Source organism: Euprymna scolopes, chromosome 31 (genome assembly GCF_053919585.1).
Source record: "Euprymna scolopes isolate OS-2025 chromosome 31, ASM5391958v1, whole genome shotgun sequence".
NCBI classification, from domain to species: domain Eukaryota; kingdom Metazoa; phylum Mollusca; class Cephalopoda; order Sepiida; family Sepiolidae; genus Euprymna; species Euprymna scolopes.
In genome coordinates this window covers 2,833,481-2,860,470 of record NC_136512.1, presented here as the reverse complement: position 1 = coordinate 2,860,470, position 26,990 = coordinate 2,833,481, and the positions used below count along the sequence as shown (strand labels likewise).

The 26,990-nt window shown below is 35.4% G+C and overlaps 1 protein-coding gene and 1 long non-coding RNA gene across 3 annotated transcripts in view; one reads left to right on the top strand and one right to left on the bottom strand.

Annotated features, from left to right (window-relative positions):
- Positions 1-834: 834 nt before the first annotated feature.
- Positions 835-26,990, bottom strand: LOC145255596 (uncharacterized). The gene is made up of 2 exons (XR_013863862.1): positions 26,741-26,990; positions 835-1,534 (listed from the first exon to the last, which is right to left on the bottom strand). It is a non-coding gene; the product is annotated as an uncharacterized LOC145255596 (long non-coding RNA).
- The window catches only part of LOC145255594 (heterogeneous nuclear ribonucleoprotein L-like), an 81,077-nt gene continuing 76,088 nt past the window's right edge, over positions 22,002-26,990 (top strand). Inside the window, exon 1 of one of the 2 annotated variants that reach the window (XM_080114078.1) lies at positions 22,002-22,109. The gene's annotated coding sequence lies outside the window, so the exon portion shown is untranslated. Of the gene's footprint in view, positions 22,110-25,665; positions 25,914-26,990 lie in introns of those variants that run through there. The other variant, XM_080114077.1, reaches the window with a different exon arrangement.

The following is a 26,990-nucleotide window of genomic DNA, read 5'->3' as shown; positions in this document are numbered from 1 at the left end:
ACCGATTCTGATTCTTTATAAATCACTAAATATTTAACTATAGAGTTGTTATTTTTTCCTGATTATCATAAAAATCCATGCCAAAGTGTGCAGATATTTTCTCAAGTGAAAAAAAAGCAAAAAAACTTGTGGGGATAGTCTATAGATTTTAGTTTTACCAGTTAAAAATCAATAAATATTTAGTATTTAAACATTACTACCAACAGTGGAAGATTTTGTTTTAAACAAAATAAAAAAAAAAAAATAAAAAAACGAAAGACAATTAAGAGAATCGTTTTTGGCATCTGAAAATAGGAACTAATTTTTCCTATTTGAATACTCTCGAAAAATTCCAATTTTTCCGATTCCGATTAATAATCCTAACGCTAATATCTCTTGTATAAAATTTTTTGTTTTTCACAATTTTTGTATTTATGAAACTGTTTTTTAAGCAACACTTACTACTTGGTGACCCTTCCATTGACTCATGTTCCATTTATTTTGAATTTGTATACATGCACATGCCTATACACACAAATATATATATATATATATATATATATATATATATTACAATAGAAAACTGCGAGCATGTAAAGTAATATGGTTAAGCTTAAACATGTAAAAGTAAAGGACTAGTTGTAAAAACTGGAAAAGAAAAGGACAAAATATTCTAGTAAAAAATATAATAAATTTATAACTTAAAATAATGCAGCATTCAGAATTGATTATATAATGTTAAATTAAATTTCCAAAACAATTTGTAATGCTGCAATACTTTAAGTTATAAAATCATATTTTTTACTAGAATATCTTGTCTTTTTCTTTTCTAGTTTTAACAAGTAGTCCTTTTCTTTTTAATTTTTAAGCTTAGCCATATTTAAGCTCCCATTTTTCTATTGTAATGTATGATTTTTACAGGCTTCCAGTAAATTCACTTGTTCTTTATTTAATTTCAGTCTTATTTTTTTGTCTCCATAAACATAGCATACACATATGTAATAACCAATGTATGGCACACATCTGCTTTCATTCTCTCTGTTTCACTTGTTACTTCTCTTTTCGCGAGAGTGGTGAATTAGTAGCAACACTAGTCGCTGAAGCAAGGTGGTTGTTATGGAAACCAGTCACAAAAAAAAAAAAAAAATGTCGTTCACCACCTTACATATTTTTATGATTTTGAACACCAGTAAATTCATCATTACTTTTGTTTTACTGAACGAAAATTGAAAATAGCCGAGAAGGTGATCTATAAACTGTAATAATTGTTTGAAATTTAGTTGAAAAATGAGCAAGCAGTGAAGCTTTAAAGCAGTTCTAAATGAATAAAACTGACACTTAACTATATATTCAAACACGGTAGTGTTTGAATGAGATATATATATATGTGTGCTTGATTTTCTTGCTTCTCTAGAATAACTTTAACAATTCATCAGTGTTTTCTTGGCAATACTCTACCAAGGCCAAGAGCCGCACCACAAGGCTTCCATTAGAATTCAATACACTTAGGAACACTTTCAACCCACCACCAGAAATCAACAGAAATGGTCCAAACCTATGAAGAAAAAAAAAAGAAAGAAAAGTTAAATAAAAAAAATTGACAACTGAAAATTTTGTTTAAAAAAACTCAAAGTTCAAAATTAGCTTCGAAATCTAGTAGGCGATGCCCTTTTGTCTTCCCTGCAACCTTTTTTCCACAGAAGAAACATTGCGGGTCTGTCTCTGCTGTATTGTCATTTTCATGGCAAGTGCTTGTCTGAGTTTCAATCTATGATCTCTCCTTTGTCAAACTTTCACAAAAAACACTTGTCTTGCTAGAACCACAATCAACAATTTCCCTAACTCTCTATTCGTGCATAAATCTAAATGCAAATTCTACGAACAAAGCTTCTTTCCTATAACTGTGGAACACTGTTCCGTCGGCTTGCTTTCCAGCTGACTTCAATATGGTCATCTTCAAGTCCAATGTAAACAAGTTACACACCCCTAAATAATACATTTCCACCCCATTTCCACCACTAACTATTAATACCCTGTTGTCTCATTGACTAGTGTACACTCCCTAACTCTTATCCTCGAATGGCCATCAGGTCTTGATAAGTGGTGACTTCCATGTAAAAAAAAAAAAAAAAATGTATACTTATTTTTTTAAATAAATTTTTACTTTTATATATATTTTTCACAACAGAGCGTTGAAGTCATTGCCAAGGTTGCTGCAAAGAGGTGGGCTCTCTACTGTGCTAGAAGATTACTCATGACTGAGAGTATCCTGTATTTCTACAAAGTCACCATGCATCGAGTAGTGTTGATGTATCTCGGCTGATGCATCTGCCACTAGTCTCTAGTCACTAGACAGGGTTCAATAAAGAATGGCCAACCTAATAGGTTGAACACTAGCAACCAACCTCGGTCCTATCACCAAAATGTTGCATCTTTGCCCGTTTGAAAAGTATTTTAATGAAATGCGCTCTGATGAATTTAAAGCACTTGTACTCTCTCAATGTAAATACACTCGCTAACCAAACAAGCAGCAAAATCCCACCCCTACACTGTAGAGATCCCTAAATGCTGGAAAACCTATTCAAATAGCTTCTTCCCTCACACTACTAGACTTTAGAATTTCCTCCCGGGTCCCTGCTTCCATGACATGCAGAAGTTCAAGTGTTATGTGAACAGATATTTCGCTGCTCAACTCCCTACCTAGTATCCCTGTAAAGTTGGTCCTAATTAGAGGTCCCTTACATTAAAGTGACTGTGCTTTTTTTTGGGTGATATAACAGTAAAAAAAATAAAAAAATTCACTTTTATTTTTCATAGAAAAAATTTCCAACTTTTTAATACAGTCTTTTGTACCTTTTTTATTGTTAGAAAATCTTTTTACTATCTTTCTTTTTTAAAAATATTTTTCTTTTTTAAAAAATATTTTTATTTTTTTTTTCAGAAAATATTAATAATTTTTAGAAAATATTTTTTAGAAAATTTTTTCGGAAAATATCTTTTTTACTTTTAAAAAAATATTTACTTTTAGTTTTTTTTTTTTTTTTTTTTAGAAAATATTTTATTTTTTTAGTAATTATTTTTTAGAAAATATATTTATTTTTTTTAGTAATTATTTTCATTTTTTTAGTAATTACTTTTTTAGAAATTATTTTTACTACCTGATTGTATACACCTGCTTAATCAGTATTAATAGTATTCCCTTATTTCTCCTTATTCGGCCATAATAAAATGGAGGCTTTCTAATTTTTAACCAACCATTTTTAAATTTATTTTTTAATAATCGGACTCTAAACGTGATAATTGGTAACAATCTGAATTTGAAAGAGAGAAAGGATTTTTTTTAATTGTGCCTCTATTCCGAAAGACTATGCTACATTAAAAAAAAAAAAAAAAAAATTATAACTCCATTTTTCAAACTATCTTTTGCACGTGCTATTTTGGAATTGTTAATCGAATTTTAATTGGCATGCTTTTTTTTGTTTTTTGTTTTGTTTTTAATAATTTATTAATCAGAATAAAGTAAATGTGTAGTTTAGCGGCGTAAATTATTTGACAGACAAAAATTATAAAACCAATAGTTTTATATAATAAAACTATTCATATTTTTTTTAGATTAGGTCCACCTCCACAATTTTCTTTTAAATGATGACTTTTAGAGATTTTCGACTATGCTGAATACAAAAATCGCATTGAAATTTTGCAGAAATTAGTTATCGAGATATAAAAAGTTGTATTATGCATTGTATTCTTTGGCGGCCATCTTTTTTACGCGCGTGCAGTGTCAGTCATAGATGAGTAGATTTGTTTATGGCGCGCGCACGCGCGTAAAAAAGATGGCCGCCAAAGAATACAATGCATAATACAACTTTTTATATCTTGATAAGTACTTATTTCTGCAAAATTTCAATGCGATTTTCGTATTCAGCATAGTCGAAAATCTTTAAAAGTCGTCATTTAAAAGAAAATTGTGGAGGTGGACCTAATCTGAAAACTTACCTTTTTTTTCATCATTTTTATTAGACTAAAAGTACGACATTCGAGGCCGCCATGTTGCTGTTAAAATTTGGCCTTTCTAAGTTTTGGCCTTTTTGCGCTCTTTCATGAACCATGTTTTTGGCCGCCATATTTTTTGTAATGAAAGAGCGTAAACAAGGCCAAATTTGGCCTTAAAAAGGCCAATCTGTCAAACTTTAGAAAGGCCAGTTTTTTAAATAATACGGCGGCTTCGAACGTTGTACATTTAGTCTACTAAAAAAAAAAAAAATGATAAAAAATAATAAAAATGAATTTTTTTTCTGGTTTTATTTCAGCGTTTGGGTCTAATAATGTGTTTTATATAAAAATAAATAGATTTTATAATTTTTTTGTCCGTCAAATAATTTACGCCGCTAAACTACACATTTACCCAAAATAATTTTCAGTTTAAATTTCCGCTTTTAAAAATTTTAAACACTGAACACTATTTCACCTTATAGCTATAATATCGGCCAAATTGTTATAAGCTCAATGACGATAAATTTTCAACTGCAGAGCATGTATATAGAGCAGTTACTCCAATGACAAAAAAAAAATGAATAAAATAAATAAAAAAAAATCAAATCAAAATAGGGTGCGCGTCGTCCTCAGAGTTGCCATAAAAATATTTTAAGCCAAATGTTTCAGAAAAAAAGTGCCAAATTAATAATTGTACCTATTTACTATGCCTCCCCACGGGACAGAGTTAGACACCAGGGTCGTTTTTTAACGTGGAGAAAAGGTACAAAAATAAAAATTGTCTCAGTCGTGAAGGATTTCTCCTCCACCGAAAGAGAACAAGAAATAGAAGTGCAGCAATGCAGCATCTGAAGAACAGATACTACACTTTGATCTTGTCCCGAAGGCCAAATTAATAATTGTAGCCAAATTTTCACAAACAAAAAAGGCCAAATTGAACATTTAAATTGTTAAAAAAAATAAAGAATGTGTGCGTACGCTATTATTGTAAAGAAGACTTAAAATCAAAGATAAGTTCTATTTCTTTCAATTTAATTTTTTTTTTTAAATCGAACAATCATAAAATTCTATTTAAATTGTATTCCAATAAATTAATTCTGCAAAAAACATGTTATTGAAATAAATTTATTATTTTCTTATGTCTGTTGTAAATTCAGTTTTTAATTATAATTATTTTTCTACTGAACCATTTTTCGTAATTTTTGGAATTTATACTAATTTCGGCATAACACGTAAGTACGCAATATTTTTCTATCGTCGCCATAAGCAAAACAATGCGTGCATGTGGTTTGTTTGGCCTGTCGTCGGAAAGTGTAACGTTATTACATTCAAATTATTTGTCGGCTTCAAATATTTTTATGGTCTGGCAACTTTGAGGACGACGACGCGCTATCGTAAAGAAGTACCATAAATAAATAAATAAATAAAATAATGAATAAAATAAATGGTAAATTTTTACGACGTGCCCCAGCGTATTATAAACACCCTCAACCTCCCCATGTTAAGAACAGCTTTCGGAATAAGCACCCCTCGAAAGCCGTTCTTAACATTAGGTTGGAAGGTGTTTATTTATTTGCTTCCCCACTGAGCAAATTAGGCAGGAGGCCGTTTTTTAATGTGGAGATAGGGGGAAGGGGGGATCCAGCTCCCGAGAGGAGGGAAGTGGGAGCTGGATTAGAAACTGTTGGTATGAAGGGTTGCCCCTTCAGTGACCAAGGTCAGATATGTGGAGTTACCCCCACATATGGTCTTTGCTAGTCATAGCTTTGCAGCATCTGTCGGAACAGATGGTATTTATTTGCTCCCCCACTGAGCAAATTAGGCACAAGGCCGTTTTTAATGTGAGGTAAAAACCAGCTCCCCTAAAAGGGGTCACTCTGGTTACCAAAAAATAATAATTGTCCCAGTATAGAGGGTTTCCCCTCCATTGACTGGTACAAATTATCTTAAGTGCAGTATCTGCCGGAACAGATACTACACTTTGATCTTGTCGCCCGAAAGCCGTTCTTAACATGGGAAGGTTGGGGTGTTTATACTACGCTGGGGCAGGTCGTAAAAAAGACCAAATGAATAAATAAAGAAATTAATAAAAAATAAAATAGATAAAATAATAATTATTATAGTAAAAAAATAAATGATAAAATAATAAATTTAAATTATAATAATAATTATAATAATTATAAATAAATAAGGCTTCATTTAAACGTTTAAAAGTCAGTGTAGTTAGTGCTCATGAATGTAAAAAAAAAACAAAAAAAAAACACACACACACACACACACACACACGGGAGAAATGTCCGATAAAAAGAAAAGGAAAAAAAGAAAAGAAAAAAATGTTAGGATAAAATTTTAATTGTTTTGAATCAGATTGGGACATCTGTGTTTTTTCGTTTGATCTACCCCCCCTCCCCTCTCTCCATCATCTCTTATTCATATCTGAATCACTTCCTCCCCTTCATCTTTGTCACCCTCTACATCATCTCTCGCCAGTCTGTATGCGCGTGTGTGTGTACCAGTACCACAGAAACCACGAACGCACGTGTTGTGTGTGTGTGTTATTTTTAATTAATAGGATGACCTCGAAGGATCAAGTGGAAATTCTTTTTTTCGAAAAGAAAGGATAGAGCGTGCTAGAGAGGGGGGGGAGTATGCAAGAGAGAGAGAGAGAGAGAGAGAGAGAGAGAGAGAGAAATGGAGTAGAACGGTATTGATACGAGGTTGATGATGATGATGATGACGACGATGATGGCGTTGTTGCAATGCCGGCGAGCTGGCCCGACGTGCTCAAGTAGCTGGGAGGACGATAAAGCTGCCATTGTTGATCGGTTTGGGTCGGTCGATCGGACTCCTTTCTCGTGTCCCGAACGAAAAGAGTGAGGGGAGATTATGAGTAGCAGGAGAAAGTTTTTTTTTGTTATTTTTTAATCAGGCATCGGTAATTAGGGAGGATGGGAAGGGGGGTGACATAATCGTGGGAGAGTAAAAAAGAAAGAGTAATCTGGTGGAGGTGGGGTAAAAACTAAGACGATAAAGTGTTCCTCAGCGCTTATCGTCAGGATAAAAACCTCAAAGTGTAGTTAGGTATCTGTCCCGATGATTGTAGATCGATGATCTTTTACGCCAACGCATTTCAGGTAAAAAACATTACGCACGTACGTGTTAGGTCGAAATTGGTATAAATTCCAAAAATTACGAAAACTGATCCAGTAGAAAAATAAAATTAATCGAATTATTACGTTTTATCGTATGTTTTAACGTGGAAGAGTTATGCAACCAATTCAGTATGGCAATCTGACTTATCTGACTTAAATTAAGAATCCGCCATTTTTAAACACATTTTTAAAGAACGTAATTGTGATTTTTTTTTTTTGTCATCTGCGTCATTTTTCGTAATGTTTGGTATTAGTACTAATTTCGACATGGCAAGTAAGTACGTAATAATGTTTTCACCTGAAATGTTACCGATCTACGCAAATACTTCCGTTGGCGTTCCCGTCCGAAAAAAAGATTTGACTTGCTAAGCGGCCGACCCCTTGAATTTGCCTCATGACTTCATGTCTAACCTTGTTGAAGTGGGTGGGGTTAGGGGGCAGTAAATCACCCCAGGAGAGGAGGAGAAAAAGTACAGTAATCAAGAGAATCAAGTTGCTACACGACATTTTTTATTATTCAACTTTCATTTTATCAATAGTAGGAGTAGTAACTACCACCACTACTACTATTGCTATGCCATCATTAGAACCCATTAATAAAAGACGAAGGAAGGGGGCGAAATAGAAAGAAAGGGAAATAAATCGCAAAGGGGAAAAAGAATTAGAAAGAAAATGGGGAGAAAGAAAAGGGGAAGAAAGAGAAAAAGGGGGAGAGAGAAATAGAAAGAGGGGGGGAGAAATAGAGCGGGGTAGAGAGAAATACAACGAGTTAGAGAGAAATAGATAGAGAGGGGAGAGAGACAAATAGAGGGGGAGAGAGAGACAAATCGATAGAGGTGGAGAGAGAGAGACAAATAGATAGAGGTGGAGAGAGAGAGACAAATAGATAAAGGGGAAGAGAGAGAGACAAATAGATAGAGGGGGAGAGAGAGACAAATAGATAGAGGTGGAGAGAGAGAGACAAATAGAGGGGGAGAGAGAGAGACAAATAGATAGAGGTGGAGAGAGAGACAAATAGATAGAGGGGAGAGAGAGAGAGAGAGAGACAAATAGATAGAGGTGGAGAGAGAGACAAATAGAGGGGGAGAGAGAGACAAATAGATAGAGGGGGAGAGAGAGAGAGACAAATAGAGGGGGAGAGAGAGACAAATAGATAGAGGTGGAGATAGAGAGACAAATAGATAGAGGTGGAGAGAGAGAGACAAATAGATAGAGGTGGAGAGAGAGAGAGAGACAAATAGAGGGGGAGAGAGAGAGACAAATAGATAGAGGTGGAGAGAGAGAGACAAATAGATAGAGGGGGAGAGAGAGAGACAAATAGATAGAGGGGGAGAGAGAGAGACAAATAGATAGAGGGGGAGAGAGAGAGACAAATAGATAGAGGGGGGAGAGAGAGAGACAAATAGATAGAGGGGGAGAGAGAAAGACAAATATATAGAGGGGGAGAGAGAGAGACAAATAGATAGAGGGGGAGAGGGAGAGAGACAAATAGATAGAGGGGGAGAGGGAGAGAGACAAATAGATAGAGGGAGAGAGAGAGAGAGACAAATAGATAGAGGGGGAGAGAGAGAGAGAGACAAATAGATAGAGGGGGAGAGAGAGAGACAAATAGATAGAGGGGGAGTGAGAGAGACAAATAGATAGAGGGGGAGAGAGAGAGACAAATAGATAGAGGGGGAGGGAGAGAGACAAATAGATAGAGGGGGAGAGGGAGAGAGACAAATAGATAGAGGGGGAGAGGGAGAGAGACAAATAGATAGAGGGGGAGAGGGAGAGAGACAAATAGATAGAGGGGGAGAGAGAGAGACAAATAGATAGAGGGGGAGAGAGAGAGACAAATAGATAGAGGGGGAGAGAGAGAGACAAATAGATAGAGGGGGAGAGAGAGAGACAAATAGATAGAGGGGGAGAGAGAGACAAATAGATAGAGGGGGAGAGAGAGAGACAAATAGATAGAGGGGGAGAGAGAGACAAATAGATAGAGGGGGAGAGAGAGAGAGACAAATAGATAGAGGGGGAGAGAGAGAGACAAATAGATAGAGGGGGAGAGAGAGAGAGACAAATAGATAGAGGGGGAGAGAGAGAGAGACAAATAGATAGAGGGGGAGAGAGAGAGACAAATAGATAGAGGGGGAGAGAGAGAGACAAATAGATAGAGGGGGAGAGAGAGAGAGACAAATAGATAGAGGGGGAGAGAGAGAGAGACAAATAGATAGAGGGGGAGAGAGAGAGAGACAAATAGATAGAGGGGGAGAGAGAGAGAGACAAATAGATAGAGGGGGAGAGAGAGAGCCGAATAGATAGAGGGGGAGAGAGAGAGAGACAAATAGATAGAGGGGGAGAGAGAGAGAGACAAATAGACAGAGGGGGGGAGAAAGAGGGACAAATAGACAGGGGGGGAGAGACAGAGGGGGGAGAGAGAGAGACAGAGGGGGGAGAGAGAGAGACAGAGGGGGGAGAGAGAGAGACAGAGGGGGGAGAGAGAGAGACAGAGGGGGGAGAGAGAGAGACAGAGGGGGGAGAGAGAGACAGAGGGGGGAGAGAGAGACAGAGGGGGGAGAGAGAGAGACAGAGGGGGGAGAGAGATAAATAGATAGAGGGGGGGAGAGAGACAAATAGATAGAGGGGGGGAGAGAGACAAATAGATAGAGGGGGGGAGAGAGACAAATAGATAGAGGGGGGGAGAGAGACAAATAGATAGAGGGGGGGAGAGAGACAAATAGATAGAGGGGTGGAGAGACAAATAGATAGAGGGGGGGAGAGACAAATAGATAGAAGGGGGGAGAGAGACAAATAGATAGAGGGGGGGAGAGAGACAAATAGATAGAGGGGGGAGAGAGACAAATAGATAGAGGGGGAGAGAGACAAATAGATAGAGGGGGGGAGAGAGACAAATAGATAGAGGGGGGGAGAGAGACAAATAGATAGAGGGGGGAGAGAAACAAATAGATAGAGGGGGGAGAGAGACAAATAGATAGAGGGGGGAGAGAGACAAATAGATAGAGGGGGGAGAGAGACAAATAGATAGAGGGGGGAGAGAGACAAATAGATAGAGGGGGAGAGAGACAATAGATAGAGGGGGGAGAGAGACAAATAGATAAAGGGGGAGAGAGAGACAAATAGATAAAGGGGGAGAGAGAGACAAATAGATAAAGGGGGAGAGAGAGACAAATAGATAAAGGGGGAGAGAGAGACAAATAGATAAAGGGGGAGAGAGAGACAAATAGGTAGAGGGGGGGAGAGAGACAAATAGGTAGAGGGAGGAGAGAGAGACAAATAGGTAGAGGGAGGAGAGAGAGACAAATAGGTAGAGGGAGGAGAGAGAGACAAATAGGTAGAGAGAGGAGAGAGAGACAAATAGGTAGAGAGAGGAGAGAGAGACAAATAGGTAGAGGGAGGAGAGAGAGACAAATAGGTAGAGGAGGAGAGAGACAAATAGGTAGAGGAGGAGAGAGACAAATAGGTAGAGGAGGAGAGAGACAAATAGGTAGAGGAGGAGAGAGACAAATAGAGGGGGAGAGAGAGAGACAAATAGAGGGGAGAGAGAAATAGAAAGAGGGGAGAGAGAAATAGAAAGAGGGGGGAAGATAGAACTAAAAAGAGGGGGAAATAAATAAAAAGGGGAGAGAAAGGGAAGAAATAGGAAAGGAGGGAGCTAGAAAGAAAATGAGAAGAAGAAATAGAAAGAGAGAGAAAAGGGAAAGGATGATAAATAAAGATTGGGGGGGGGGAAGAGAAAATGCAAAACTATATAGTAAAAAAAAAAAAAATAAAAAAAAAAAAAGAATCATTTTAACAGTTTAATAGAATCTTTAACAGTGAATTCTACGCCAGACTTCTCTACACAAATTATTTTATATTCTAAAAATAATGTTGGGTTTGAAATGATTTTTATTATAATTCAAAGAAAAGTAAGTTAGCCTGCAAAATTTCGGACGCAATTCAAAATCGAAAATAATTAAATGCGAAAATAGCGCGTATATATATATATATATATATATATATATATATATATATATATATGTGTGTGTGTGTGTGTGTGTGTGTGTGTGTGTGTGTGTGTACGTTCCCTATGGACTCGAAAACGGCTAAGTTGATTTTTTATGAAATTTCACACTAAGGTACTTTATGTGCCTGGCAGTGTTCTTAGATAGGTTTTGTATCGAAATGTCTTCAATAAGTATCGATAATCGAAAAAATCCGATGAAAGAAGGAATGGGGGATTTTGATATAGCCTAGCATCACAAGTGCTTTTGAAAAGTTTTATTACACCACAAGCCAAAAGGCCCAACATATAAAATCAACGGTGGGTTCTTTGATATGACAGGGGCGCATTTGAAATGAATGTTTCTGTTTAAAGCACAATTGCACCATGATACTATACTTATTATTATTATTATTATTATTACTATTATTATTATTATTATTGCATTTTCACCCCAAACAAGGTATAGTGCAACTTTGATGTAGGGGGCTACTATCTGGGACATAACTGCAGAGACACTATTTAGGGAGTTGAGCAGCAAGACGTCTATTCACATTACACTTGAATTTCTGCGCGTCGGTACAGTCTGGGAAAAAGGAATCTGGAAGGGAATTCCTAAGTCTAGTAGTTCCGGGAAAGAAACTATTAGCGCAGAAGGCTTTCTGACATCTGGGGATCTTTACTGTGTAGGGGTGGGATTTTGTTGCTTGTCAGGTTTATCGAGGGTATTTACGTCGAGGGGGTACAAGGGCTTGTAGTTCGGAGCATCTGCCATTAAAATACTTGTAAGGCAGAGGGATGCAACATTTCGTTGATGGGACAGAGGCTGAAGCCCAGCTGACAGTTCAGGAGCGATTCTTTTTTGCTTTTTAAACTTTAATTCAAGCCATTATCACCGCACAAGCAGTAACGTCAACCATAAAATCATTAGTAGATTCTTTGATATGACAGGGGCGCGTCCGAAATGAATGTTTTTGTTTAGAGCTCAATTGAACCATGATACTTGACTTTTGCATTTTAAACTTTAATTCAAGTCATTATATAAAATTTTTTTATAAAATCAATAGTAAGCTCGCTACAGTGCAATGTATTGTGGGTTAAGTCTATAAGGGAGGCATGTGGATGCACTCCGGTGAGTCCTCGACTAGAGCAGGCAATCAATCGATTTGATTGAAAAATGGGTGATTTCACGACAAAAAATAAATATGGCAATGTGAAACATTCCTTGATCATAATTCAACCCCGGGAAATGTCAGGTATTCTTGCTAGTATATATATATATATATATATATATATATATATATATATATATATATATATATATATATATATATATATATATATATATAAGTTCCCCGCCAGTCTTTAAAATTTTTCACTGAATTGAAAGGAAAAAAGTGATTTTCTTGAAAATTGTTATTACGAAGGAGGAGGTAAGTTTTATCGCTTATGTGGGTATTTAACCAGCGTTACGAGAGGGTCGGGAAAATTATTCATAATATTCGATTATTATCATTATTATCATTATTATTATTATTATTATTATTATAGATTAACACTCTCAGTTATTCCCTCCTCCCAACGCGAGATTCTACTTTTCAAGCTATTACGTGACTGAACGCCTCGAAAAGCTTTAGCTGAAAAAAGTTTTAATATTTTCTTTAGAATTTAGATTGGGGGATCACTCGGTTTCACATAAATCCATGGTAAAATTATCTTCACATTTCTAGCGTTTTAGGGCCGTTAACAACTTATTTTATTATGGGAAATAAATTTTAGGCATTATTGTTTGGGGGGGGGGGCTCTACTTTTTTAAGCGGTTATAAGTGGTAAAATATTTAGATTAATTCTCCTAAAAAGGTAGAATGGCCCGGAAATGGATCGATCATTTTACGTTAAATTTGCATAGGAAACTGATCTTCCACTCTAAATTCTAATTATTATTATTTTATTTATCGTCAAGTTTTTTAGCGTGTCTTCACATGTAATAGCCTCTATTTGAGGGGAGGGGATGAGGCAACTTACAATATCAAAAAATAAATTAGCGTTTTTATTAAAGTTACGCATAGACGAGAACAGCACACACACGTGAATAATTACGCAACTTATTAATATAGGAATTTTTGGAATTGTGGTGAGAAAAATAATTTGAAAAACAAAGGAAGAGGAAGTATTCATTGTTGAATAACCGACTGTTGAGTTAAAACGCGTAAAAAATGGGAACTCTTATTTTCAGTTCGTGGAGAATGTTTGAAATTTTATTTTTCTTCGTGGCAAATATTTAATATCAAGTTTGATTGAAAATTCGCACGTTTATTTTTATTTGGAGGTTATAGAAAACGTGTGACCTCTATGACCTAGTTTTTCTTGCCGGTATAACCGCGCAATACAACCGAAAAAAAAAAAAAAAAAAAAAAAACGGAAGAAGGGGTTGCACAAAAAGTGGGAAACTTTTAAACGATTGCCCCATCATTCGCCTTCAGTGTCTCCATTTACTTGCCTCTCCACGAGGGCAGTGTTAGCCACAAAATCGGTTTTTAATAGGGAGGGAGGTCCAACAAACGGGTACTTTAGATTGGGAAAAAATTACATTGTCTCAATCTAGAAGGATTTCTTCCCCACTGACAGAGTACACTAGAAAAGATGTGTAGTATCAGAACAGGCACTTTGAAAAATCTATAGTGCTTATTCAGAATTGCATTTATGGCGGCAATTAAAAGTAAAAGTAAAAAAAAAAAATACATTAAAGTACGTACTCGTTACGGAACGAAGATGTCACATTCTAAAAATTAGGTAAATCAAATCAATCAAGTAGTTTTTTTAAAAACCAAGAAAATGAAAATTTACGATTTTTAGCGATTTTACTACTAAACTGTATCGAACATAAGGCTGATTTTTTTTTACCTTTGAGTTGTCTCCCCTTATTTATTTCATCGGACTTCATCATGACCGACGAAAACACTGATTCGCTTATTTGTAAAATGTGATTTTCTTGTATAAAAAAACAAAACTACTTGATCAAATTACGTTCTGAAACAAGTACATCATACACAGTTTTCTGTAATTTATTTACTCTTAACTGTCGTCATAAATGCCAATTTGAATAAGAACCCAATTTATTTATTCTAAAAAAATTCTACAATAATTGAAAATAAATTGGGTACAAGGTCATTCAAAAGTGTGGAGAAGGTGGGCCTATGGTCATCCCTATCACTACATTGTCTAATCTATTCCTAAAATATTCAATCACCATAATACCACATTTACACCAAGGGGGGGGGGTCGTCGTACTTAAAATTCTCAAATCAATTTTTTTTCCTATAATACACTTAGCCAAAAGGCGTCATCTTCAATTTTCATCCGTTCATTGTTAAAACTCCTACCACATATTTCTGTGCATGTGTGTATATATATATATATATATATATATATATATATATATATATATATGCACACACGTACACCAGGCTTATGGTATTCAAGATTAATAACTAATGAATTTAACGAGGTTGTTAAGAGTGCTCAATAAAAGAAGAGCAATATTAATATAAGCAAATTTACATGGTCACCAAACTGAACATGCTAATGTTTCGGACAAATGGTCGGTTAATACCAGAAGTTCTCGTCAGGCGACTTAATAAATGGTTGCTTTCCACAGAAGAAACCAGTCCTCAGATATCTCTCTCTCTCTATATATATATATATATATATAGCACATGGATAGTCTGGCTCATACTACGGTTGAGTATGGTTCAGTTCAGTTCCAGTGTTCCACATGGTCATCCTCCCAAGCATGGTCTCCTCTTTTTTTTGGGGGGGGGGAGTATAAGTTTAGTTTGTCGCCTGAGGTATCCTCCTCACTGACAGAACGTTTGATTAGAAATTTTAAACCATCCAGAGTGGCCGAGTTTTTTTCTTGGAGGTGTGTGTGTGTGTGTGTGTGTGTGTGTGTGTGTGTGTGTGTGTGTGCGCACGCGCACGCGCGTGAGAGGGTGCATTCCACTTAATTCTACTCTCCATCATTAAAGGAGTGTGTACCTTATATTACAGTGGGATATGGTTGTTTTGTTCCAAGACGCCATTTTCCCAAGCATTATCTCCTACGTTTAGGGAGATGCTTGTTGCCTGAAGTGGACCCTTTCTTCCAAACTTATGGAATACCGACGGAGCTCCATGTCAATGAAAATTTTGCAACCATATAGAGTGGCGCCTTTTTTAAAGAGTTGCATTCCACTCCCCACCTTTAAACTGCCCCCCCCCCCGTGCAAGATACTGTCTTAAAAAGTAACTAAATACTTTCATTTCTAATCTCTTACTTATATATAAAAGGCACTGTGTGTGTGTGCGCAAATGAGTTCCCTATGAACTCCAAAACGGCTGGGTCGATTTTTATGAAATTTCACACAAATCTACTTTATGTGTGTGGAAGTGTTCTTAGATAGGTTCTATATCGGGATACTTCCGGTAAGTATTAAAAATTGATAATAAAAAAAAAAAATTTTGATTTAAGTAAGCACTTTTATACAGCCTACCATCACAAGTGCATTTGAAAAGTTTTATCACTGCACAAGCAGAAAGGATCTACATATAAAATCACCAGTAGGTTTATTGATAAGACGGGGGGGGTGCATTTAAAATGAATGTTTCTGTTTAGAACACAATTGAGCCATAATATTTGATTTTTGTATTTTAAACTTTAATCGAAGCTATCGTACATAAAAATAATGTCATAAAATTAGTACGTTCTCTTCAGTGCAATGTAGACCACAATGTATTGTGTACTAAATCGTTGTGAGAAGGCATATGTAATTTCCTCCTAGTGCACCATGGTGGGTTCCCGACTAAAACAGGCAATCAATTGATTCAATGAAAAAAAAATGGGCGATTTCACTGATTTGGATGACAATAAAAGTATTGCAAGTGTAGAACATTTGTTGATCTGAATTCATTCCCGGGCAACATCGGGTCTCCTTGCTGGTTTTAAAATAAAATTAACTTTTGGGAGAAACACGATTTTTTTCTAACTATTGTCGACAATGTTTTCCTTTGCAAGATTATTTAATATTTTTAACTTTGACTATGTCTTAGGTGAATTTAGGTAAAAATGGCACATTAAAATGGCACAGTAAAAATGGCAAAAATGATGAATAGGACAAAAAATGGCACGAGGTAGATATAGACGAAACCCTCACAAGTTTAGGGCAAACATTAAGTTTGTTGAATTAAATAGAAATTATACATTTAAAAGTAGATGAGGATTCTAACCAACACCATAGCACTACACAGACAATAAGATTCTACTATTTTTAGGTGATTACGTGTGAACACCCTGAGAAAAAATATTTTTTAGAATTTCAAGTGAATTAAATCTTAAACTGTATTAAAAATGAGACAGAGCGTAGCATGCGTCTCTTGAAAAATCCTGATTTTATATTACCAAATTGTTCTTGCTTTGTGCCATTTTTTCTATTCATTTGTGCCATTTCTGCCTAGCAGTGTTTTAGATATGTAAAAAAAAAAAAAAATAGAAAAGATTTCTTTAAGTTATTCTTTAGATTGTTCAGGATTTTGTGGATTGTTGGGGGGGGGGGGTTGCAATAAATGTAGGTTAATTCTCATTTCGAATGAAAGACCACCTCCACGCCCCCCCCCCAAGTTCCTTGACTCTCTCTGAGGACAAGGTTAGATAGTGTAACTTTGTGGTGAAAATCCAGCCCCCAAAAAGGAGAATTCGTCTTAATTCAATTTCCTAAAATCACACTGCCGCGGAACATTCGTTTTCTGTCTGTCTTTATCAGCACTTTGCCTAAGAACGTGAAGCTAAAAAGTGCACAATTTCAACATTTTTGGATCTGACCAACGCATTTCGAGAACTGTTCCTCACTCGGCCCTGCAGCAGAAACTACCATCGTTTGGCGCTAGAGGCAGGCTCTTATCTTGGATCTGCAACTGTCCGATCGATTGCAAGGAACTTTGGTCACTGCTTGTCAAATGAGTTTCCTGTCTCGGCCGAGGTGCCGCAGGGAAGTGTTATTGCGGCAACATCATTTTTTGCTTTTCATTAACGACCTGCTGCCATTAATGGACAGGGCAACATCTCATTTTAACTGACGACTTGACTGTGTTCCCAAGCCCTTATGCCAATGACATACCAATTTGCGTCACATCCAAACCCTTCCTTGACTGTCGTACAGGCGGTCGGGTTTCAATCCTGACTTGAGGTAGTTACCGGTTTAGCTGCACTGAGTACTGTATGTGGATGACTATAATGCTCCTCATCTTGAGTTGAGCATATTGAGAAGTGATACATGAATTACCATTAGCGTATAAAGTGACGCTCTTTGTGTAACCAAATCAAGCTTAGGTATTTCGGACGATGTCAAAACATTAATTCACGACTCACAGCAGCCGCCGAATAGCGTAATGGTTAGGAGCCTTGACTGTCATACAGGTGGTCGGGTTTCAATCCTGGCTTGAGGTAGTTGCCTGTCTAACCACACTGATGAGCTATGAAACAGCGAAACAGTATTGTATGTGGATGACTATATATATATATATATATATATATATATATATATTACTGGAATCACTGCTTGCTTTTGCATCTGAGGGAGCGAGGGACTGGGGTATACCATTCACAAAACAGTTGCACTATTATCCTCTAGATGCCTCTTCTGTCCATATCCATGGGATTTGGTTTCAAGAAACATTTGTGCCATTCTCAAAATGTCACAACTATCTGGGAGTAAATAATATCTAGCACTCTCAGGTCTGACAACCACTTGTCTTATGTAACCAACAGGGTTAATACGGAGCTTTATGTGTCGCGTATCCTGAGCTACCAAATTCTTCATGAATGACATTTGCTGACTAGGCTTTACAATGATTCGTCTCCACTTGGAATATGGGTCCATAGTGTTTGTCGGAGTTAACAGGGTGTTTTATGATTCTCTTGAGCGTCTACTGCATCATGCCATCAAATATGTACTGCAAGCCTGTTTCCTCTGGAGTATATGTTCTGCTTGGGTTAGATTTGCTGTCTACTTGCTGGAATCTAACACGTGCATCCGTTGTTTACAAATTATTTCATAGTTTTTGCCCCACCGCAATGGTTAAATACTGCCCTGTGCTTGAGCTGAGCAGACCAAACCTGCGACGATACACATTCACATTAGACCATCTGCATAATTTTTATAGGGCTAAATAGTAATAAAACAAAGGAACACAGGACTTTTAGAAACAGACATGTATTCACATATATTACAGGCAAAGCGGGCTGAGCAATACCATTCCTCAACTGTAGGGCGGTTGCACACGACCCCTTGGCCACGTGCTAATCTCTGACTCCCAAGCCCCGGTACTCGTTACCGGAAGTGACGTCACCATAAGACAATAATCACACTAGTGTTTGTTGCGAGATGTACTATCGATCTCCTTTCGCATTGTGTTCTGCAGTCCTGAACATGCTGCCTCAGAATTGTGTGAATGAACATGTATCACTGTTACATTTACGGAGTTCTGTATTGGTTAACTGTCATGATGTTCCTAAGTTTTATGCATTCCCTAATTAGCTTAGTAGCTTCTGTCTATTGCTGACGGTTTTATGACCATGGCTTAATAAAATACATTAGAAAAAAACACTTAAAAATCAATTAAAACAGCACTGAATTGAGACAAAAATTTAAATTACCTCGGTTGAGAAGGATATCTTCATTAACTAGAGACAGGATCGATACTACATTTTGATCCTAGTCTGAAAGCAGAGAAAAAAAGACATTGTGCTGAACGGAATGTTCAAAATTAGAATCTATATTTACCTAGCCCCACTCTAAAAGCAAAAACTACCAGAAACCGATTTCTATTGTCAGCAATTAAAAGTATCAGACTGTGTGTGTGTTTCTCGCATTAATGTAACTAATAAACATTGAATTTATTTATTGTATTTATTTACTATGATTTAGCGAATTTTTTAAACGAAATAAATGAAAGCTAAAACGAATTTAAAAAAAAACAAGTGAAGCATGTGTGGTCCCCTGTGAGTGCACAGTGAACGAAGCATGAAAAAATGACTAAGTTCAGCATTGCCCCCCCCCCCATTTAGTCCCAACAGTCCCCAGGGGACGTCAAATCCTGGTAAAAAATGAACAAACGGTGCCGTTTTAGGCCTTAACATATGTAAATTTGAGTTCTGCACCATGCAAAAAAAGAAATGACTAAGTCCATCATTTGCCCCCCTCCCCATTTAGCCCCAAAAGTCCCCAGGCCTCAAAATATTTAAATTTGAGTTCAGCACCATGCAAAACTGCTAAATAGACATACACAGAAAATTTTGGACAAATATAGTAAAAATAGTCCCAAAAATGGAAAGTTTTTATTAGCCCTAAAAGAGCCCCTGGGGCACACCCAAGAGTTATCGCAAAGTATAGACAAACAAAATTATACAGAAATCAGTTAGTTACAACTTTTGAGAAAGTTTTATAAAAATCCAAGGCATCAAAAGCGTCAATTTTAACCCGAAAGGCATCCCTAGTTTTCTTGGAAAATCTGTTCTGTTACTTTTTTACTCATATCATGTTTAATGTTTGTGCAAAATTTCAAAAAATTCCAAGGCGTAGTTAATGAGAAATGTGCGAACAGATGAACAGACAAGGGTGAATTTACAGGTCCGCCCTCCTTTTGTCAGCGGACCAGAAATCTTTTAGATTTTTTCCCTAGAAACTAATCCACTATGTTGTCGTAACATTTATTAGGTGCATTTCTAACAGTATTTTGTTTTATTTTTAAGTTTTAACCCATTATCGACACTTTAAAGATGCAACAGTCAAATCGCGGCTATTTTTTCTTGCTCTGACATAACGCTAGACTATTTGTTTTTCGAACCGAATAAATGTTTAAGTAAAAATACTAGTATCTTATCCACCTACATAGGAATCTTGCCTTTGATAACATTTGTCATGTTTGTTTTTTTGAATAGGTTTTCATACCCCGTTTATTGTAAAACACCTCCCCACTTTTTTTTTTTACCCCAAACAAGGCACAGTGCCACTTGGACATAAAAAGGGCTACTATTTGGGACAATATCTATAGGCCCACTATGTAGGGAGTTGAGCAGCGAGATGTCTGTTCACATGTTCACATTACACTTGAACTTCTGGATGTCAGTACAGTTAAGGAAGCAGGAAACCGGGAGAGCATTCTAAAGATTATCAGTTTGAGGCAAGAAACTATTAGAGTAGAAGGCCTTTCTAGCATCTAGGTACCTCAACAGTGAAGGGGTGGGATTTTGCTATTTGTTGAGAGTATCTACATTGAAGTGGCACAAATGCTACAAGTGCGTCAGAATTCATTTCATTAAAATACTTGTAAAAAAGACATCACGGTGATAGGATTTACAGCAATAACTTTTTGGGGGTTTGTATTACTATCCACATGGATTCAAAAAAATTGTCGAAAAAACAAATATATAACAAATAAATGTTACCAAAGGCAAGATAAGTTACTTTTCTACCAGACTGGATATAATTTTTTTAGTATTTTTATTTAATGTAACGTGTTTATTCAGCTCGAAAAACATACCATGGTTACCGATATATTGGAAAATTAAAAATAGTGCCGGACTCTGTTGAGCACAGTAAGTTTGAGAAAGTGAGTTAAAAATAAAAAACTATACAAAATACTGTTAGAAACTCGCTCAATATGTTACCATGACATAGGCTGACATATTCGATGGGTTTTTAACAGTATTTTGTATAGTTTTTTTAGTTTAACTCATTTTCCCAAACTTACCGTGTTCAACAGAGAGTCCGGCGCCATTTTTAATTTTCCAATACATCGGTAACCACTGTTTTTTGAGCTGAATAAACATGTTACATTAAATAAAAACACTAAAAAATTATCCAGTTAGGTAGAAAAGTAACTTATCTTGCTTTTGATAACATTTATTTGTTATATATTTGTTTTTCGACAACTTTTTCGAATCTACGTGTATAGTAATACAACCCCCTCTTTTTTTTCAATTCTTATAGAAAAACTTACGTCTATAATTAGGTGTTTTTTTAATGTTAGAATTGGGTTAGATATTATCCCCCTCTCCAAGAACATCATCCTATTTAAGAGTGAGGCGATTAAAAAAAAAATGGGGGTTGTATTACTGTACACGGATTTGAAAAAGTTGTCAAAAAACAAATATATAACAAATAAATGTTATCTGGATACGTTTTTAGTGTTTTTATTTAATGTAACATGTTTATTCAACTCGTAAAACATACAGTGTTTACCGATATATAGGAAAGTTTAAAATGGCGCCGGACTCCCTGTTGAACACGGTAAGTTTGAGAAAAGGAGTTAAAAATAAAAATATGCAAAACACTGTTAAAACCCCACCGAATATATGTCAGCCTATGTTACGGTAACATATTCTGAGCGAGTTTCTAGCAGTAGTTTGTCTAGTTTTTTTAAATTTTTAACTCCTTTTCCCAGACTTACCCTGTCAAAGAGAGAGTAGTCGGGTGCCATTTTAAATTTTCCAATACATCAGTAAACACTGCATGCTTTTCAAGCTGAATAAACATGTTACATTAAATAAAAACACTAGAAAATTATCCAGTAAGGTAGAAAAGTAACTTATCTTGTTTTTGATAACATTTATTTGTTATATATTTGTTTTTTGACAACTTTTTCGAATCTATGTGTACAGTAATACCCCCCCCCCAAAAAAAAGTAACCTGCTGTCCTGACAACACTGGGAAAATGCAGTTACTTTTAAACAAATAAAACCTATTTGGACTATGAAACTGGGTAAAAAAAATAATAATAATCAGCTCTTCTATGGAAGTGCGTTCATTTTCTATTTTTGTTTTCTTTCTATTTTATGTTAATGATTGTGATGATGCTGACTATGGTGGTCAAGACGATGACACTCACATTTTTCTGTGCCTTTTTAAAACCACAGTAGATGATTTCAGCGTAAAAAATTAAGAGTAAAAAAAAAAGCCTCACTGGTAAGAGCTTGAACCATGAAAAAAAAAAAAAAAAAAAAAAAAGAAAGAAAAGACTTGGTACATTTTACTGTTCTTATGACGTAGTACAAGTACCTGCTATTTTCATTTTTATTGCCTTTTTTATAAACACTCTAATTACATCATTTCATTGATATCACCACAAAAACATCTCAGTTTTATTGTTTGGCAAACTTAAATCGAAAACAGGTTTTGTGTTTTGTTTTTCAAACGAAGAAATAACATTTTTTTTTTTATTATTAGTTCGTCCCGTTTCGAACATAGTCAACTGAAATCGACATCAGCCCTTCATTTCCGGGGGCCACCTTGTTTATTTCGTTACTTTGGAAATGTGCCAGGGTTGATATTCCGGATTTATTAGAGTCGTATCTAGGTTGCCACGTTTCGGCTGATGTCACCTCCGACCTTCTTCGGGTGCATATTTTCAAACTTTGGGAATTTCTATATATCGAACCTAACCTGTGAAGATGGGTGAAATTTCGAACTTAACCGTTCATTTAATCCATGGGGGTAATTTGTTCTCATTTTTTGCCGTGCAGTCGTGCATCGTGCGTGCACTTATGGCATAACGGTTAAAATCGTTCACATCTTTCTTTTGGGCTATGAGAATATTTCGAAGTGTATCAAGATATATTCTCCTGTAGCAGACGACTCCCTAAATTACTCTCGCGTTTTCTCGCTCACACCCCTATTCCGAATTCGTAGCAGCGGGCCATTGGGCCAATATCAGTGGAGTACTCTTTCTTCCAAAAAGGTCATTAACAATATTTTTTTTTTTTTTTTTTTATGTTTGACATATTTCAAACTAATATAAATTATAGTACAATAAAAAAAAAATTAAATTAAAACAAAAATAATTTTCTTATTTCAAATTATTTAATCAAGTAAAAAAGATTTCACCTTTTAATTGATTATTGAATTTAAAAAGTTAATCTAGCGGATTACATAATACAAAAACTGAATTAATTTTAAAAAATACCATAAAAAAGCTTTTCAAATTTAGTAAATAAAAAAATGGCATTTTTACTTGATTCAATAATTAGAAATAAGAAAAATTATTTTTTAATTTAATTATTTTAATACTTGTGCGCTTTTGCCACCGTGCTGAAATAATAGCATTATTTTGAAAGCCATTCTTAACATGGGGAGGGGGAAGGGGTTTTGTAACTATTCCGTGCTTCCACCTAACAATTTAATAACAAATAAATAAAAAATATCGTGAAGATTGAATCTAACCTGAAAATACTAGTGGAAAATGGTGTGGTGGCAAAAGTGCACGATTGTGCAATGACCGTTTTGGCGTTTTGGTACAAAAAGTAAGTCCACTACTACGAATTCAGAATAGGGCATGTGAGCGAGGAAAAGAGAAAGTAGGAGAACCTAAAAATATTGCAATGCGTAGTATCTGTTCTGCAGTCTGCACTGATGTTCCACTTAATCTTGTTAATGAGAAATATTTCTAGACTGAGGTAATTTTTATTTTTGTTCCAATATAAAGTGCCTTCCGGATTTTCTCCCACATTAAAAACTAACTTTGTATCTCGCTTTGCCCTTGTGGGGAGGTAAGTAAGGTAAATCAGAAGAACAGGCGACTCGAAGTCTGCAGGAAACATTGTCCATGTAAAAATTCTAGTTAAATAAAAAATAAATATTTCATAAAGTAATATATCGGTAAACTTTTACGGCGTGCCCCAGCATATTATAAACACCCCAACCTCCCCATGTTAAGAACGGCTTTCGGAATAAACCCCCCAACCTCGAAAGCCGTTCTTAAAATGGGGGGGGTTATTTCGAAAGCCGTTCTTAACATGAAGTGGTTGGAGATGTTTATACTACGCTGGGGCAGGTCGTAAAAATACCAATATATCTTTCAATATTAAAAACAAATTAAAAACAGTGAAATAATGTTATCAGTTTATGCTAAATATAATTAAGTATAATACCAATATTTATATGACAGTTTGCTGTGGGTTGGGTCGCCTATTCTTCTGATTTACCGGTAAATAACTCGGAACAATCCTTAGTCATCTATCGGTTTAAGGTTCAATTCTTACAAGTGACAATAGATAATAATAATCTACCCAGTCATGTCTGACGCAAGATGACAACAATCTACAATATTTTTATAGAATCACTCCCGTCACCAATCTAGACTTCAAATCTTTTTTTTTTTTTTTTTTTTTCTTATGTGTATTTTAAGACAGGTGGTTTCTTCGTGGCTTCCCCGGTTACGGCCATGTTTTATGGTGAACGTAAGCCCCAAATCACCCAATTAGAGCCTTTGAGTAATTTTATAAAATTACCCAATCCACCCCCGCGAATGATATAAATGGTTCGGTCCGAAATGCGACTCCAAGGTTCCAAAGTGCCAAAGAACACAATTGAAGAATGACGAGTTCCACATCGACCCAACCGCTGAGGACAACCAATGCGAATGAAAATAGTCCGAATAATTCAAATAAAACTCAATTTTGTGGGTAAAAATTTAACAGTCCAGAAATGAAATAGCCTTATTTAGAAACCCCTTCTTAACGGGTAGTGTGTAAACTATTCTGTAATTTCATCTAACAATTTAATAAACGAAAGATAACGTAAAAATTGGATTTAACTTGAAAATGCTGTCTATAAAAAAAGAAAATTAGTACGATTCGTATTCTAAATAACTACCGAAAACCCGATCCTTAGTTTGGAGACTGGGGTGATAACAAACACACCCACATATCTGCACTGTGCAGGTTTAATATCCTTAAGCAAATTGTTTTCATTCAAAGAGAGTTCCGTCCGCACCAAGGAAGAATTCAAGCCCCGCTTCCCATATTAAGAATGGCTTTCTAAATTTGCTTGGGATGTTAAACTGTACAAGTGTATATAATATATATATATATATATATATATATGGGGGGGGGTAACCACTAAATAAAATCTTAGGTTTATCGCCTCTAGTAAGGATTGAACCTTGTAGACGTTTTCTTTAACGATTAGGTCACGGGTTCACCTGAACTTATGGTGCAACGCCGCAACGGCACACGTTCTAACCCCTAAAAACTGAAACAACACTATATTTTGACATGGTAAATAAATCTGTTCAGTGGAAATAATTACATCAGACACATTTTATTTGATCGCTTTCATGCCAGGTACGGCTGCGTCTGGAATAATTGCTTTTACTTTAATAACTGATATGACTAACATTTGTACAGATGTACGTAGTTTTTATTAATTAGAATTAAACCCAGCATTAAAAGTCGATTTCGTGTTGCGAATCCTCGATAAGAGTCACCCACGTGGCCCAAATACTGTAGAATTCCATGCGTGTATTAACGTTTAATAGTGAAAGGGAGAGGAAGATACATATAAAAATGCTGCTATATATAAATTTGGACTGTGATTTAGAAAAAAATATTGTAACAGTTAATTAAATTTATTTTATATTTTTTTAATAAATACCAATTAATTATTAGGGTGAAAAAAAAAAAAAAAGTAAAGAATTTTTTTCTCGCGGTGTAGACTGTAGAAAAATATAACACATGCGCAAGAGTGGAGAGGCATTTACTGGTGAAAGGTAGTTATTGACGTCACCACTTAGCCATCCAAGTCCTAAACATCTACTTTGCGGTGTGCTTTACTAAAAAGACCCGAATTATTACCGGCCTGAATGGGTCACAAGGCTATCTAGCGGCCTTAGGGGGCAACGATCCCCTTTCCATTGCGGTCATAAAGAGAAACAAAACCTAAAAATATTAATACTACCACTGCAATTTCAGAACGTACCTCTACCTTCGAAAAGTAAGAAGCTGCCTTTAGCATTTACTAAAAAAAAAAAAAAAAAAAAAAAATTGTAAAGCTTGCCTTAAAAAAAAAAAAAAATTAATAAGTAATTTTTATATTTTCTTTTATTTTTGTCAGCGAGACATTTCTATTTCTAATTTAATATATTAACGTATATGCACGTTACTTTTTTTTTTTCATGGTGATTGTTTACATCCATGCATTAAATCTTTTTTCTTTTTAAATTTTAATTCGGTCTTTAATTTCTTTCGGTAACCACGTGTCAATAAGACATTAAATACCTAAATTGATTTATAGTTAAATTCGACTTTACACCCCCCCCTCCTCACAAATCAACCAAATTTCACTTTCAATATCTTTTTTCTCTCTATTGCCAGACTAGATCTTGAGTAATGTTTAATATAATTATTTAGTAAATATTTAATGTGTTTTATTTTTGAGTTGGCCATTAAAGTTAAACTTGTTACGGACCATCTGCGACATTAACCAACCTATCACGTGGTTGCAATGTTTTGTTATGTGCATATATATATATATATATATATATATATATATTAGGAGTTTTGCTTTTTAACTGCAGACAACAAACCGAAAAAAGGTGGTCCATAAAAATCTATAAAAAGTAAATGTTACTAAAAGGTAAAAAGTAACATCTTGCCTTTGGTAACATTTTCTCGAACATTTCGGTTTGTTGCCTATAACATAAACAATGCCCACACTTGTATATTTGTAATTAAAATATAACTTGACTAATCTTGTTATCAAATCATTTTTTTAAACTGAAAAAATAAATATATTTTCTTAAAAAGTGTCATATGTGATACCTCTCAACTGTTTTTCCCTCTTTTGTGCAACCAATCAGTTCTCTGTGGATTTTTGCAATCGACGAAGTCATCCTTTTTTCAGTTATCTATTTTTTGAAAACGATATATTTAAAGAGCAGAGGTATATCTGTGTGTGCTTAAATAGTTAGTGTTTTAAAGTCGTCAACAACAACAAAACAAAACAAAAATTAAATCTACGACGACAAGATAATAGTTTGGACCTTTTATTTATATTCACACATAAACAAAC